Here is an 18401-nt window from a genome sequence, read left to right as displayed (position 1 = left end):
TTGCTTTTATTGCGTTTATATTGCGTTTGTATGACTAGTTGGGCTAGAGATAACACATTTAGACTAGTCAGGACAAACTCATCCATCTCATCATCAAGTGAACCTGTTTCACTTGAATCACCATCTGATACACATAGCATCATGGCTGAGAATGAACCTCATGATATAGAGAACCCTAATAGGACACTCAGAGAATACTTGCAACCTGTTAGGACCAGTACCCCATCCTGCATTGTTCTACCTTTGAATGCAAATGCTTTTAATTTTAAACCTGGGATGATTCCATTATTACCTCATTTTCATGGCATTGAATATGAAAACCCATATTTGCATATTAAAGAGTTTGAAGAAGTTTGTGCCACATTCATGGATAGAACATGCACTGAAGAGGTAATAAGACTGAAATTGTTTTCCTTTTCTTTAAAAGATAAGGCAAAAACCTGGTTTTATTCCTTAAGGCCAAGATCCATTGGGACTTGGCAAGAAATGCAAGCTGAGTTTTTAAAGAAATTTTTTCCTATGCAAAGAACTAATGCCTTGAAAAGACAAATCATGAATTTTTGCCAAAATGATGTGGAAACATTTTATCAGTGTTGGGAACGTTTCAAAGACCTCTTAAATGCATGTCCTCACCATGGGTATGAGAATTGGAGGATCATCAGTTTTTTCTATGAGGGGTTGCAACCAAAGATGAGGCAATTTGTGGAAACAATGTGTAATGGTGAGTTTTTCAATAAAGAGCCCAAAGAAGCTTTTGACTATTTTGATTATTTGGCTGAAAACGCCCAATATTGGGATGTCTCTAATGTGTATGATAAATTTGAAAAGCAAAAATGTATTAGTGGGGGCGGTAAGTATCAATTGGAAGAAGTTGATGATTTGAATGTTAGACTTGCATTGATGTCCAAAAGGTTAGATTCCATTAAGCTTAAGGAGGTAAATGAAATGCATGTTTTACCCTCATCTTCTAAGAAATGCAGCATATGTGAGGATCCAGGGCATGCGACTGATGCATGTCCAACTATTCCTACTCTTAAGGAAGTTTTGCTTGATCAGTCTAACCCGGTGTATATGGTTTCTGAGATTTCTTATGAACCTTATTCTGATACTTACAATGCAGGTTGTAGAAGTCATTCAAATTTCAGTTGGACGAATGACCAAGCGGAGCCATCTCCCCAGGAACAAAGTCAATACATTCCTTATGCAGCATCTGGCCAAGACTCGGGACCCTCTTACTTTGCAAATCAGCCTCCTCCAATGCAAAGAAGGGAAATGGAAGATTCCATACAGCAGCTAACTATTAGCTTGCAACAGTTCATGGCAAGCCAAAATGTGATCAATTCTCAAACTTCTCAAGCCATCAATGAGATAAGCACCGAATTGACTAAGCTGAACATATTATTGAATGCTTCGGAGATAGATGAATCCCAATTTCAAGCCCAGCCAGATACTCAAGTACAGATTGCAATCATGGAACCGTCATCCTATATTGAAGCAAATGTCAATGAGTGCAGTGTCGAAGCAAATCCCAGCTATGGTAGGGTGACTGGTGCACTAAATGAAGAAGTTGAGCAGAATGGTGAGACTTTAACCTTCATGGAACCAGGTACAAATTTTAATGTTGATGCTTCTGAAGAACCAAAGGTAATTGTTCCGAAAACTTTTCCTCAAATGCCAGTTCTTAAAGAAGTATATTTCCTGGAAACTATACTGGATAAGGATCCTTTCTTGTTAAACCAAGAAAGACAATTTGAAAATGTGTTGTCTGATATTGTGGAAAGTATTGATTTATTCATCGATAACTTTTGTGCAGATAACAAAGCTGATGCATTATGGCGACTCAAATTTGGAGATTCGCTAGTTCAATTTATAAATCTGCACCCACCAGACGAAATTCCTCCCGAGCCTCCTCCAGACACACTGTGACGTTTTGCTTTCCTTTGTTTCATTATGTCTTATTTTTAGTTTATTGATAGGTACAATTTCCTATAGTTCAGTTTTCCTTTTCCATTATTTCTTCATCCAGGTACGCCCCACTTTTCCCGTGCACAGTTTTTCTATTTCCCCTATGCTTTCACATTGAGGACAATGTTCCATTTTAGTTGGGGGGTGAGCATTTGCATGTGACACTATGCACGTACACGTACCGGTTTTTTCTAATTTAAAAAAATAAAAAAATAAAAAAATAAAAAAATAAAAAACAAAAAAAAAAAAGAAAAAAAAGAAAAAAAAGAAAAAAAAAAGAGAAATAAAGGAGGAGTACTGCAGGAATTACATTGCACTATGCTATGCTTAACATTGACTCGTACCCTTCACATACCTGCATATAACCTAAGAACTACACACTTGAGTCATTTATGCGTAGTTTCTCTTTATATGATTTTATGACTCCATGAATAATTGATTGGTAGTACATTTGATTTAATTTGGTTATATAATTTTCTGTATTTACATGACATCTCACGAGGTTGAATACACACTCACGTGATTCATTACACTTAGGGTTTCTTGTGAGCACTGAGAGAACACCCGTGACTACTATGACACCTTTGTGAGATATTCTTGAGCTATTATCGTCCTTTTGAGCGTTAATATCAAATCAGAGTTCATGGAACTCAAATTTTTTTTTTTTTCTGGATGATTCCTTGTACACTAGTCTCTGTCTTTGATTTGCTAGCCTAGAGGTGACACCTAGTGGGGAGATAGAAACCTAGGTCTTGTAGCCTACTCAAAATGTGAAGGCTGAGCCACCCCTAGAGATAGACTTAATTCATGAACTCCTATTTGAGCTCAATTCCCATTGATGGTATGAAGATTACAAAAGAAGTGTTATGATTGTCCTAATTGATCAAGAAAAGACAAAAAAATGAAGAATGAGTAGAAGAAAGAATAAGAAATACAAATGCGCATGAGATGAAACGCTAATGCTTGATCCACATACATATCACAAAGAATCAAGGACATGACACATATTTTTCGTGTATGAAGATTCTTCAACTGATTAATGCCTCAGATGAATTCACGACAAGTTTGTGAGTAAGTTGATCTAGGGTGGTCTCAGTTGGATGTGGCGAGTAGGTAAGAAGATGCTAGGGTGAAGGACCCGACACCTCATAGATAGGCTAGATCCTTTCTAGACTAGTCCACTCCATATACTTAGCGTTGTTCCTTTTAATATGTGGGATGTTTGATCGCAACACTCCTCCTCACATATAATGAGTGAACCCATTTCTTTCTTTTTGAGTGTTTTTGAGGGTATACCAATTAGGCCGAGTCAAAGCAACCGTTCTGTAGGTGTCCACTGGCGTCCTAGGTGTACTGAGTCACACACATCACACACACCTCGAGAGTTTATCTGTTTATACTCGAACTTATATGATTGCATTAACTCTGAATGTGCCACTGATTAACTTCATGTGAGTATACTACACTCAAATCACATATAAACGATGAAACTTGCATGAGTGACGTGCTTTGGAGTCGTGTGCATTGAATATGAACGAGCTTGTGTGAAATTCAGTTATGTTCTTGTATGTGAAGTGGTATAGTTATGCCGCATGTGCATTGATTTCATGATTACTGGAGTATGTAGTTGTAGACACCACCCTAAGATTCATTCACGTAATTTGCTAGAGACTCGCAAAACATTAGTTGGGGGGTGTGATTACTGGTCAAAACTGCGTAATTGGGCATTTTAACCCGGGTTTTTCGGTTTATATTTTTAATTAAATGTCCAAAATTATCCAATATTTTAATAAAATGCCAAAATCATCATTCTTGAACTTTATTGCACTATTTATGAAGTTTTGGTAATTTTTTGTCGCAGGAAAATTCCCGGGAACCAAAACCGACACCTGTTCGTATTTCATGCATAACTTTTCCGTCTGAGCTCCGATTGAGATGATTCAAATTTCTGGAAAAAGATAAAAGAATCATATACAACTTTCATGTTTTAAGTTTTGTGAGATACGGGCCCCAGAAGAGCAGAATTTGTGACGAACAGAGAACAAATAAAATGAAAAAAAAATTAAAAAAAATGGATAGTTGATGTGACCCGGCCATGCATAGCGGAGTCGGGTTGGCAAATCTGGGTAGGGCTTCTTTTTCTTTTCTTTTTAAACTCCCCCAGCGCTGCTTCCAAGGGGGCTGGACGGCTCCTCTGTTCTTCTTCTTCTCCTTCTTCTCCTTCTTCTTCTTCTTCTTCTGATTTTTAGTTTGTTTTTCTTTGTTTTTTTTTTAATTCTTTGCTCCTTGCTGTCTCTCCTTCAACTCTCCCTCTCAGTTCCCTCTCCCCTTATCTCCTTCTCGTCTCCCTCACTTTCTTTCTCTGTCTCTCCCGTAGCTCTCTGCCCCTCTTGTTTTCCTTAACTCTCTATATATCCCTCTCTTCTCTTCCCAAGCCTCCCACGGATTCCCCGCTGCAACTCCTACCCGCAGCCCCTGCTAGCCAACCGAACACCAGCAGACTCCAGCCAAGAGACCTGCTGTCATGCCAACACCAGCACGCAGCAGCACCACTCGGCGACTCTACCCGAGTCCCTATTCCATTCCAGCGGTTGCAGCAGTTCCTCTGCTATTTGCTGCAATTTTCCAGCACCCAGCAAAGCCCTCTCGGCCAGCCAACTCCGCTCCATCCTGCTGCAACCACCAGAGTAAGAGACTCCACGGCTGTTCACTTCATACCAGCATCTCCAGCGGCAGCCTCCACGGCCAGCCCACAGAGTTACAAACGACCAGCTGTGACTCCTCCCTCTGTTTTTTTTCTCTTTTCCTTCTCTATCTCTCTCTCCCTTTGTTTTTTTCTTTTATGTCTTCTTTTATTATTAAGTTGGTTATGATCAATGTTTTTATTTAGTGAAGTTAATTGGAAAAAAAAAATTGATTTTGAATGTTATTGTATTTCAATTATTTATTTGAATTCTCAAGTAATATTAGCAGTGAATTTTATTCGTTTTAGATTAATTATTTTTATTCGTAATTTTATTCGGTTTTTATTGTCTACGTATGTGTTTCATTGAGTTTTTATTGGTGCGTGTTTTAATTTCGTGTTCAAAGTTAGTGTCTTTAGTTAGCGTGAATTTTGATACTTGCTTGATTAGACGTAGGATTTCCATTTTTTTTATTGCAAGCATGAGTAGCTAAGTTCGGTAACTCGGGTTGTGGGTCGATGTCGTTTGCGTTTCATGGTTTATTAGTTATCCTAAAATATCATTGTTAAACTTTTATTTGGTTAAAACCGAAAAATTGAAGGCATCGTTGATAAATCGCTAGCTCTTGTTTCTTGTTTTGTTGTTGACGTTAGGCACATCAAAACCTTGATTTAATCTAGGATTTTCATCAACTAATTTACACGACATTCGGTTGATGCTTAATGAGAGTTTATATTTTCTTTCGTTTGGATGTGGCAAATTTACTCGAGCTTAGTAATAAAATTTCATCTTATTAATGCCTTGATTGGATTAACAAGAAGAGGAGTACGACCTAGGGAATTAATAAACGATGGAAGCAAGTAGACATTGACCCGTAACCCGAGTATTTGGTAAATTGTTTCAATTAATCTGTTTAATTTAGTTGCGTTATTAGATTTACATTTTTGGAAAATTGATAAAATTTTAGTTTCATTTTGATAGTTTACTCAACCTTTTCTCACTTTGTTTACTGTTTTCTCAAAAGCATAAAAGACCAAAAATATTTTCAACCCATATTTTACAGCAACAGGATTTCACTAAACTTTCACAAATACTTTGATACTTAGTGGTCCCTGTGGAATACGATCCTGGACTCATCCTTGATACAACTTGACACTTTTGCACTTGGAAGCATAACTCAGAACGAGTCAACTCCCTATAGTCTTCTCGTTGACGAGATGAGGAATTCGTCGACGAATCCTGATATTCTCGGTTTCTGAAACTCCTCGGCTTCTCCTCGTCCACGAGTCTCTGAATTTCATCGACGAGAAGGACAAAGACTTCGTCGACGAATTCTAGCTTCGTTGACAAGACCTGCTCTTTTACCAAAATGCCACTCTCTTTAAATATTTAAACCCACTTATCACAGTTCGGGTTCTTACAATAGTTATTTTAGAATCATGGTAATTCAGATAGTTGTATATAAAAATATATTATATACTATCAAACCATGTTGGACCATTACAGTTTACAGAGCGTGGTACCGTAGCTACAAATATTTTAGTTTAGAGTGCAACCACCTATTTAGATAATACGTGGTAGTAGGTCGATCGTGCCCAGATATGGACAGGCACCCCATCAGATATGGGTGGAGGAGTGGTCGATCTGACTAAGGGAGTATAGTTGTTTACCCTGGTCAGCCAACTAGGGTAGATCCCACCTACGGGCCGCACAACCATGTCATGAGGGGTTAAATCGTGACACACAGTTATCCACAGGGAAGTTTTCAGTTATTATTATGTATATGTAGATTTACAGAGACAGAGAATATACTTATATACATTATTAGTATTTTGAATAGCAACCTAAAATACAGATATGTTAAGCAACATGGAAATGGTGGTGCTTTCTATTACTTGTACTGTATTTACAGATCTAGTTATACACGATTATATAGAAACAGATTTTCATAATATTGTAACTTATTTGCCACACACTAGCAATAGCATATTTCATCTTACTGAGCGTTGGCTCATCCCATTACTTAACATTTTTCAGGTGACCCAAGTAGGCGAGCAGTCCAGGCTCGCTGATAGAGGGGCTTCAGTACTGCTCTGTCAGTAGACAATGAGTATGTTTTTGGAGTATTTTTGTATAACCCTAGCCAGTTGAGGGTATTTTGGGGAACAGACATACATGTATATTTTGGGAAACATTTTAGCACTTTGGTATTATATATAATCATATGTGGTTATGTTTATTTGATTTCCGTTTCTCGCTACTTAGGTTGATGGTTGGGTTTAATTCAATTTGGTATCAGAGCATTATAAATGTTATAGTATTAAAAAAAAAAAACCCAAGTTAAATAGCAGGACATTACATAACTCACTCATGAATAAGATGGAGGTGCAAAACAATGGTGAATCAAGCCAAGATCTAGAATTTCCTCATGGTTTTACTCCTAAAATTGTTACTAAAAAAGGCAAAAAGAAGGAAGTCCCAACGGCTTCTCAAGTGACTCACTCTACTTCAGTTGCTTCGTTATCAGTTTAATAATTCCATGATATGATAACAAACACAATCAGAGCACAATATGGTGACCCATCCAAAAGTTCTCTTATGTATTCAAAGTTGTACACAAAACGTATCAACATCATAAGGATGCTAAATGGATGTCAACCTCCAAAATTATACTAGTTCGATAGGAAAGCAAACCAAAATAAGATGTTACTTATTTTCTCGAAACTTGTGGTGATCTCCTCATCAAACAATTTGTCTAATTTTTCTGAGGCAATGCATTTGATTGGTACATAGATCTAGAATATGAATTACATTAATAGTTGGGAGCAGCGCGAGAAAGATTTCTTAAATCATTTCTACAACACTTGTTGTAACGTTAGTTTGATGGAGTTAACACACATCAAGCATTGGAAAGATGAGACCATCATAGATTACATCAATGGATGGCGTGCCTTAAGCCTCAATTGCAATAAGCAAATTTAAAAAAAATTAGTAGTAGATATGTGCATCCAAGGCATGCACTGGGTATTTCTATACATCATCAAGGAAATCAAACCACGCATTTTTGAAGAATGAGCTACATGTGCATATAACATGGAAATAAGGATTGCAAGTCATGATAACCAAAACCCCCCTATGGTTGATCATTGGAAGGAAAATAAGGAAGTAAAGAAAGATACTAAGCCTTCAAAAAATTCAACCAAGAACTCAATGATTGTGGACACTACCCACATCAAGATATTTGGGAAAAACAAGAAGGAAGAAAGATAGACTAATTATTGACCTAATGGTGAAAGCAGACACCCTAGTTTAAAGGAGCGAGGGAGAACAATATATGTTACTTGATTCATATGTTCTAGAAATGTTTGACCAATTGTTAAAGAGTAAATTGATTGATTTTCTAGAATGCGGAAGACTTGAGAAAATGGGGAATAAAAATGATCCAAACTACTATAAATACCACTGGATTCTTTGTTATCCTCTCTAGAAATGCTTTGTCTTCAAAGATCTAGTCATGAAGCTTGCTAAGGACAAAAAAATAGATATTGAACCTGATGATCTAGCTAAGTCCAATCATGCCCCCATTGCCATGGGGCCAAGGAGTACAGCACATTCATGTCATTTAACTAGAGAACCAACATAAAAAGTCATATCAATATTAGAGCTCAAGCTCATCTAATTTGGTAGTATTGAACTTGTTATAGTCCAATACCCACTAAAAATCTTAGAGATTAAGTATGATGATGACATTGGATCGACATCAGAGGATGAGGAGGGGTGGACACTGGTATAATGACACAAGACAAGGAACCACGTCTTGCCCAACCAAGGCTTACTCCACCAAAAAGGCGAAAGAAGAAAATAAATTAACATTTTAAATTAAAGAGAAAAAGGGGAAAGAAATTAATAATTAAGAAAGCAAAGTCAAGAATGATGATGTTTTATAACAAAAACCTCGAGGGCTTGTTACATTTGGAAAATATTTTTCATAAGACTTCTTCCAAGATGATAAAGTTATAGTAAATGTAGTGATCTGTTATGAGGTCTATGATAAATATGATTCAAATGGAGAAGATGATGCTACAAATTCCACTGATAAGTTTCAAACTCTTGAATAATTTAGAGGTTTGCCATCTCACATCAGCATTGGTGATCTCATTAAACTTCCTAAAATTGTGTGAGAAAAACTTGTATTATCCTTAAAGGTGTGGAGGGCATTGACTATCAAATGTCTTCGAACCTTCAAATAATGGAAGATGATACCCTTTTGTGCCAATGCTTAATTCACAATCTCCTTTACAATTGAAGATCATTTTTTTTGGTTTAAACTACATAATCGACCACCTTTTGTTTCCAGTTATATTCAGGAATAGAAGGTCAACCAAATTCTTATTGATAGTGGATCTGCAATCAACATCATGCCAAAGATAACAATAAAGGAACTTGGAATCACTATGGATGAGTTATTTTGAAGTTGCTTAGTAATTGAAGGATTTAATCAAGTTCGTCAGCATATAATTGGTATAATTTGGCTTGGAACATACTACACAGGACCTATAGAAAAATGTCATGTTCCATGTCATTGATAGCAAAACAACTTACAAGTTGTTGTTAGGTAGACCATAAATTCAGGAAAATGGTATTAAGTTGTTGTTAGGTAGACCATACATTCAGGAAAATGGTATTGTACCTTCAACTCTCAATGCTTTGAATATTTCCAAGGAGAGGTAAGAAAAGTATAGGCTTATGTCAAGACGTTCTCAGAGGTAGAGGCTCATTTTGTTGATAACAAGTTTTATCAAGAAGGCAAGGCAATAAAAGAAACATTGCCTTTCGATATTTGTTCTATAAGCGGTTTGAAATAGGGGGCAGAGAAAGTTGAGCCCTCTAAACCAAACTATAATGAAATTAAGAGTGTCCCACTGACAACAGACACTACCAAACTACATACTTATTTAGTACAAGGTGAAGATGATAAATCTTTATGGTCTTCCAATTTTACTCCAGCTTTGTGCTATATTCCATTATCTTGACATAGGAAAGGGGAATATCCATTTTTTGAGTGTTCTAAGTTAGTAGCAAGCAAGAAAACTTTCCCTCGACTATTGACGTTAGAGGATGTTAAAAACCTTAAAGACGTCACATCTTTGACAAAGTCGTTAATTTAGGTGTAATCCCAAGAGGGGGCGGGTGAATTGGGCATTTAAAAATATTTTGGTATTTCAATTCTCAATTGAAAACCCAACCAAACATCCACAAATTTGGATATACACCGATTTCAGTATTATACAACTAAATTGATTTAATTAGTGGATATCTCAATTAATTTAGTATTACCCAATTATTCTCACGTATTTTAGATATATATATATATATATATATATATATATCAATATTTAAAACATGCACAACTAATATAATATGAATATAGGTGCGGAAATATAAAAGAGATAGAGAGAGAGCGCAGACACATAATTTTTAACTAGGTTCGGCCAAACCCGGCCTACATCCTCGCCTTGGGCAAAACCCCCAAGGATTTTATTAATCTGCTTCTTAAACAAGTGCAGAGCTTCCTGTTACAAACCTGTTGCTTACAAGAGGCACAACTTCCTCCTACTCCGCTGCTTACAAGAGGCGTAGTTTCCTCCTTCCCTGTTCACAACCCGAACTGTCAATACAATAGATTGATAAAATTCCTGAACACTCAGATGCTTCTTCACAAGCTGATGAGTACAATAAAATTCCTAAAACACATTCATAAGATATAAATTGAAGCTCAATAAATGTGTGTGATGATTTCAATTATAATCAAATATAATCTTTGTATATAAAAATATGTATGATGAGTTTTCTCAAAGATCGACACCCAATGCAATATATCTCCAAAAATTGATTTTTCAAATAATATTTGTTGGAGATCTAGGGTTTTCTCAAATGACTTTTGGCACGAATAAAAGAATATTAAATCTTTGAATAAAAATAATATCAAGAATGTTTCAAAGATTGAAATTCCTAGAATGAACTTCTCCCACAAGATTTTTCAAACAAAAATATGAAACATAGGGTTCTTGCTCTCTTAATAAAATATTAAATAAGAATATGAGAGAAGAATATTTTTACAATGAAGATTAAATGCCCAAATATAAAACCAAACCTTGTATACCAAACCTCAATATCAAACATGCTAGCAAGATGTGTGCGTGAATCCCCTTTGTGAAGTTGAGAGAATGCCCAAAAGATGTATGAACGTGATAGAGTGTTGGCAAGGAAGCAAAAGTTCTCAAAAGTATGCTAAAAGTGATCTCTTCTTGTCTTGTTATGTTCTCCTATGGTTTTGGGAGTGTTTAAACATGTATTCTCAACATTGGATCAATTCATGGCCATTAGATCATTTAAAATAAACTATTTACATCCGTGTCCGCGCTGAACCGCTGTTCTATGCCAGGAACTCGTCGACGAGAGCACACGTTCGTCGACAAATGCTCAACACTCGTTCGTCAATGGGACCATGAATTCATCAACGAGAGACCTGTCTGAAATTTTTGAGCTTTTGGTATTTTCTCGTCGGCGAGAACAAAGTGTTCATCGTCGAGTGGCCATATGAATTCATCGACAAGGTCATGGGGTTCGTCGACGAGACCTTTAAAATTTGATTCTAAAATTCATTTAACCTAGAACTATTGTAAATGAATCTTTCATGAAATGCACGAGTCCTAAAGTCAGTCCAAGGTACATTTGAGCTTCCAACTATATCTTATGAAATATGTAAATATAGGTGAGACTAAACACGTATTACAATTGAAAATCTAAGGTGTCTTCATCCTTTTGCTCTTTTAGTTTCATGGAGTATGCTAGGTCGTTTGCTCTTCAAATTCCTCATGGCTTCCATAGCATTCGTATCACCCGTGCGTGCTAAATAATGATCCTGCTGAAAGGCTCAATGCACAGATGAGATAATTGTGCGTTGTCATTATCAAAACAAGATAGGACTCAAAAAGTCAACAATCTCCCTTTTTTTTATGATGACAAACACAATAGCAAAATGCATAAATTTTAAAATAAATATTGTAATTCAAATATATCTAAAGAGAAGACACTGAGAATTTTAAGTTCAACTCAATATGCATCTAGATATAGCAATAAAGCATATGCACATTAATCCTCTCCCCTTAAGAATCCTCTCTCCCTAAATACAAGGAGTATATCATTTTGCTCATTAATCCTCTCCCCCTTTTGGCATCAGCAAAAAGGTTAAGTTAAGTGTAAAAACAAAAATTATTTGCTTTAAAAAAAAGATGACTCCCTTTTTTGACACAAATTTTATTTTAGCTCAGAAACTCTCCCCCTTTTTGAAAAAAAAAAGAAACTTTCTACCTATTTTTTTTTTTTCATTTAAACTCATACACATTGTAGACTATGCAATTTTAAAAAATATCTCTCCCCCTTGTGATCTAAAAAAAAATTTCTCTCCCCTTTCAGATCTCAAAAAAAATTTGCTCTAGTATGTACATATCTCTCACCTTTTGGAAAAAAAAAAATTGTGCTCTAAAATTTTTATTTTTTTATCTTTGCTTTAAGTACATTCCAAAAAGGAATTATAACTAGAAAGATTAACCATATAGATCCTAATTATATCAATGCATTTTAAAACAAGATCATATGGTTAACTTAAGGAACTTGTGGCAAAGCAATATATTTTTCATTTAGAGTATTCAATAAGATCATCATAATTGAATGTATGCCACAGAAAGTTCACTGCATGTCTAAGCAAAATAAATATTGGTAAGCATAATAAGATAGGAAATAATTTCCAAATGCTCCCCCTATGAATTTGAATACTTGCGTAGATGGGATGAAATGCTTATACTTATCAAGGATTAATTTTACTACTAGTTCAAAGTCATATAAGCAATCATTGTAAAATATTTTAGACCAACTATAGCAATACTATGATACACATGAGTTATTTATGCTCTTTCTCTAGGAATGGAGCTTAGCTCCCCTAAATATTTTCAAGCATGCAACAAATTTAGTTCAGTATAGTTTTAAAAAAATTCACGTGGTTAATAAGTTGCATCAAATATGCACAAAAGAATGTACACATACCATTCATGATTTGATACTAGATGTAAATACAAAATATGATACCAAATGTGTTTATGCTTATTTTTCAGAGCCATAGTATTTTCAAGTTAATTTGCTCCCCTTCAGTTATGCACTTATCATCATCTTATGTCTTTTTCTTTTAATCATTCTTCACCAGTTTAGCCGAGTGTTTTAAGATTTTCAATGATTTATACTTGGCTTTACCTGCTTTAGCTTAGAGGACCAAAAAGTCATAAACAATTCTACTTCAGGGTTATAAGCCTATATTGCTTCTTTTCTTAAGTATCTCAACGCATAGGTTTCCTAGTCATTTGCATTTTCACATAGATTGAACCTATTGCTAATAACTTAGCCATTTGACATATTCAAAAGTATAATAGATTTGACTTGAAGTTTGAGAGCCTGTGAAGTGAGATTTGAAAAATTCTCTTAACAATTAAATTATCATTAATTTCAAAAGAATATTCATTATGAGTGGACAGTATTCAAAATATTTCGTGGAATCGAATCTATCCAACTACTTAGACAAAAAGAAATTTTGGAGAATATTAATTTTTGAATACTGCTCTTTGGGTATTTCTAATTATCTAATCATTGGACGGTACCTTATAAGTATGTCTTCAATTTTAAGCAAGGGTACAAGCCTAGGATAGATGAATCTTTTTTGGATATGATTGTGGTATGGTAAAGATTTCTTGTGGAAGAAATAGCTTTAGCGTAAATCAAAATTAGGAAATTTTATATTTTGAACACAAAGGGAATATTTATTAAAATGTCTTGATAGACCATTTGGATCCCTTAGAGAATTCCACTGATTTGATTATAATAGGATATCTTTTAATGAGCACTTGATAGATATTGAATTTATGATTTACCAGTTCTTAATCCTGGAGTGATGACTTATTTTGATCAAGGCTTTTTATATTCAGAGATGAGTTTAGGGATAAATGAAATATAACAAGATGAATATCCTAAAACTTGAATTTGTGTAATGGACAACTACGCTTAGGATTTTGATCATGGATTAAGCATTAAGAATTATTTACCAGGCACAGCTACCTTGTCCATTTGGAAGTGAATTTCATAGAGCATGCTTCTGAGATTTTCTTGAAAATGTGATTTATGTTTTTCAGTTTATAAAGCAAGGTTTCTGATATAGACAGTTAATCTCTAACCTTCACTTTGAATAAATCAAGGTTTGCATGTTATCCAATATTTTAACATTTTACCCAATCATTATGATATAAAAGCATTAGGTAGTCAAATTAGATATATTGCTTAAAGGAATCATATAGACTTAACCTTCTTATAGGATTCTTAGTATAATAATAGTGTAGTAAATACATATACTAAGATTTTACATTTTAAGCATATACTATTCCCCACGCCTATTAGTCATCACGACCCCTTTTTGTTTATGTGGCTGACTCCACTAAATTCTCAATCCTAAAATCTAAGGAGGAGTTTTTGGGGTTCGTTTTTGGTACCCATTTTTCTTTTATTCCCCAAACCTATTTGGGCTCCACACCTTTCCTTTAAATGGACAACAAAATTTAATGTGCTCTTTATTTTTACATAATATGTAGGTGGTGTGAGCATACGGACAGGAGGAGGTACTAGCATAGAATTTTGATCCTTTAACAAAGTACCCCAAGTATAGGTCCTTTCTTCTCCTATTTTAAATTCCATTATAATCTATATCTTCCTTATCTAAGGTCATTTTTTGAGAACCCAAGAGTTTATCAAGATTTTCTTTGTCCCTAGTAAATGTGTGGATGATCTTAGCTTGATCCTCTATCTTTCTTTCTAGGTCTTGAATTTTTAAATTCTTTAAGTCTATGCAAAAAACTTGTAATTTTACAAATTCATCAGTCATTTTGTTTGCTTTACATTCAAGTTCAGAAATTTGAAGATCTTTTGCATTAGCACTTGAAATCTTGGATCCTAACTCTTTCAGCTCTTTTGGCATCATATCATTCTTATTTTCTAATTTCATGATTTTCAAATCCATTTCTTTTTCAACACTAATTTTTGATTCTAATTCTTTTAGTGATGCCTTATTTTTGTTTACTAATCTCTTAATTTCTAATTCCTTTTCAACCTTTTCTTTTTCCCAAGAAGTATGAGACCCTCTAAAATCTTATAATTGTTTTGCTAAGTTTTTATTTTCATTTTCCAACATTGTTTTCTTTTTAGACATCTTTGTTAGAATCTTATGGGCTGTAACAAATCCCTTTTTTAATTCCTCATAAGTTGGCATGTTATCATTATCTGATTCATCATAAGATTCACTACCAGAATTATCACAACATATATCACAAGATTTATCACAATCATTACATGAATCATTTTGAGAATCATTATAAGAAGTAGAAGGAGATGAGTATACCTCTTTGTTGATTAATGCAACTAGGCTACAATTTTCCACTACCTGATCATTTGAGCATGAATCTTCTCAAGTGGTGGACTTCTTTTCTTTGGTCTCTCCAAATCTCCTATCGAGTTTGTCCCATATCTCCTTAGCACTTTGGCACGACTTAATTTCATGAAAAGCATTAGCATCTAAAGCAGGAAATAGAATATTCATGGAATTGAAATTTAATTGCATTAATTCCATGTTGTAACGCCCCAAACCTGCCAAGAGGGGCCTAAAGGTCACGTGTTACATTCATCTATTTTTGATACCATACATTACAATCATGCAACGGAATTAAAACATTATACCTCAAATTTAAATACCAGAGTCTACTTGTATACATATATGTACCCCATAAACAACTACCACTACTTGTTTATATTAAATACCAGTACTTAAAAGCATAAACTATACATTAGCTGTTTATACAAACTTTCCAAAATTACCCAAAACGCTACCCTACTAGAGCCCTAAGCTTGATCTCCTGATGGACCTAAAAACATTATCATCCACTAGGGTGAGACACATCTCAGTAAAGAAGAACAAATCATAGCAATGCGTGGCAAAGTGTTTAAATATTACAAAATAATTATTCTTTTTCCATATTCACCATCAATTGTAGCTGAGAAACACATCATTTATATCAACATTGATCTCTGATTTCATACTCACATCTAATATGCATAAGTACTGGCTTCTAATTTCACACTCACTTTCATAATTGTTTTTAATAATAATACCTGACAATAGGGAAGATTACCAGCTCATACAAGTAGCTTCCCTATGCTATAATACCAGTATTAGGGCACTCACCTTACTCAGTAAGCCCTTGAGCTATGTATATAAACAAGGTCTACAAGAATAGGGAAGGTTACCCACCCATACAAGTAGTTTCCCTTTGCGCAGACGTCAAATTGAAAATACCAGGGCACTCGCCTTTCTCAACAAGCTCTTGGCAGAAAGTTTTACCTTGCTATATATATATATATATATATATATATATATATACATATAATTAAATTGTTATATCATTCATCTTATCAGATCACATTCCAAATAAACATACTATCCACACAGGACTCTCATTCATACAAAACACATCGTCCACACAGGACTAGTCTACACAGGACTAACATCAACACATGGTCCACACAGGATTGGTCCGCACAGGACAAACATCTCACATGGTCCACACAGGACTGGTCCACATAGGAAAAACATCTCATAGATTATATATCGTGACCCACACAGGCACCACTAACCTCCAGTATCAATCCCCATGACCTACCCGTAGTATATCAGTAGAACAACCTCCTTAGGCCTGTCAATGCTCTACCCCAATATATAATGATAATATACGAACTCCTCAGGCCTACCAACATGTATTGTGATTACATCTAGGCAATATAACGAATATTTTGATACACACAAATAACCACACAAAATAACCCATATACACACATCACAATATTTGTCACGCAACAATCTCAACAGTAGTATTTACAACTAATCAGAATTTATCACCCATCAGTATTCACAACATGCTAGTATCCATAACCAACCAATGATCACAATCCAACAGTATATATTTCATCATTCTGTACTCACAACAGCCAATTAAAATTATGAAAGTTGTATTCCGGCCACACAATTTCTTTTCCATACATATATAAATATTATAACAAAGGTCAATATTTTTCAAAAATGGTCAAGTATTCAAATACATCATACCTAAATATATATATAAATATATATATATATATATACATTTTATATTTCCAAATTAATCGATTTAAACATTAATAAAAACCCTACTATAATTAACTCCCCTTACCTGGTTCCCTAGATTACGCCCACGGAAACCCTGAAACGTCACCTACAGCACTCACTGAACCCTAATTCAAAAACCCGAGTTCATCAACCCAAACTTCAATACAATGCTATTTTATCATTCCCTAGGCCATATATATTCCATATTAATAATATAACTTAAAAATACACTTCTTACCCTGGTTTTTGGATGGCGACCAAACCCCTCAAACTGAAATTTTACTCTGGCTAAGTTGTGGAGGATCTCCCTAGGATCATCGTTGTAGCTTCCGATCATCAAACCGGGGAGAAATGAGGCCGAATTTGTAGAGAGAAGTCAGAGCAGTCATTTTCCAGAGAGAGAAACAGAAAAGGGATGAAATTCCTCGCTAAAAATGTGATTTTTGCATATTTATCGGTGGCTAGTCATGTGGCCTCGTTGACGAGACACGTGGCCTCATCGACGAACCTAAGAAGACAGTTTGTCGATGAAGGTGAAGAGCTCATTGATGAACCAATAGGCTTGACTTACCCCATCTCGGTATTTCTTCGTCAATGAGACACTCCATCTCATCGCTAAGTCGTACAAGGGAGTTCATCGACGAAGCCAGGGCGTTCGTCGGCGAATCCTGCTTTACCTCCTTTAAATTTTCCTTTCTCTTCATTATTTAATTATTATAATTTTAGGGTCTCTACATTCTCCCCTCCTTATAAAATTTCGTCCTCGAAATTTTCTATCCATCATTTTCACATTTTAAAAGTTAATTAACCACATTATACAATTCAATCTATTCTAATATTTATACACCATCGGATCACCCAGAATCAATCAAAACTATTACTTATTCAAACGTAAATATATATTCCCTACACCTTTAGCATTGTCACCCTTAGCCATACCAAGTACATAGACACGCGTCGGGGCGCCGCTGCCGCGAGGTACCAAGTTGTTCCTTCTATTCTGATTAGGAGTGGGTGCATTGCTCGGTGGAGCACGACAATCACGAGCTATGTGGCTAGGTTTTCCATAGCTATAGAACAAGGTATTCCCACCCTAGCATTTGCCCTAATGCCTCCGATTACATCTGGCACAAAGGGGGCGGAATGAATTCTCTTGGTAATCTTGATCAGTCTTATCCGACCTCTGACCCCCAACATCAGTATCTCCCCTCTAAGAATCATGTCGAACATCGGTATGTGAGCTGGAAGATATGGATCTCTTCTTCTATTTTGCCTCTGCCTCATACTTTTGTATACTAACCTCAATTGCCATGGCCTTGTCCACCAGCTCAGAGAAACTCTAACTCATCAATGTCACCACCTGAGCACGTATCCCTGACCTCAATCCTTTCTCAAACATCTGGGCTTTCAGCGGCTCGTCCAAAACCATGTGTGGAGCAAAACGTGATAACTCCACAAAC

The 18401-nt window shown here is 35.4% G+C and overlaps 1 non-coding gene across 1 annotated transcript; it reads right to left on the bottom strand.

Moving 5' to 3' along the window:
- Positions 1-533: 533 nt before the first annotated feature.
- Positions 534-641, bottom strand: LOC131156826 (small nucleolar RNA R71). The gene has a single exon (XR_009137096.1). It is a non-coding gene; the product is annotated as a small nucleolar RNA R71 (small nucleolar RNA).
- Positions 642-18401: the final 17760 nt, after the last annotated feature.

The sequence above is a fragment of the Malania oleifera genome, chromosome 5 (genome assembly GCF_029873635.1).
Source record: "Malania oleifera isolate guangnan ecotype guangnan chromosome 5, ASM2987363v1, whole genome shotgun sequence".
NCBI classification, from domain to species: domain Eukaryota; kingdom Viridiplantae; phylum Streptophyta; class Magnoliopsida; order Santalales; family Ximeniaceae; genus Malania; species Malania oleifera.
The sequence above is the reverse complement of the archived record's forward strand: the minus strand, read 5'-3'. Positions and strand labels throughout refer to the sequence as shown.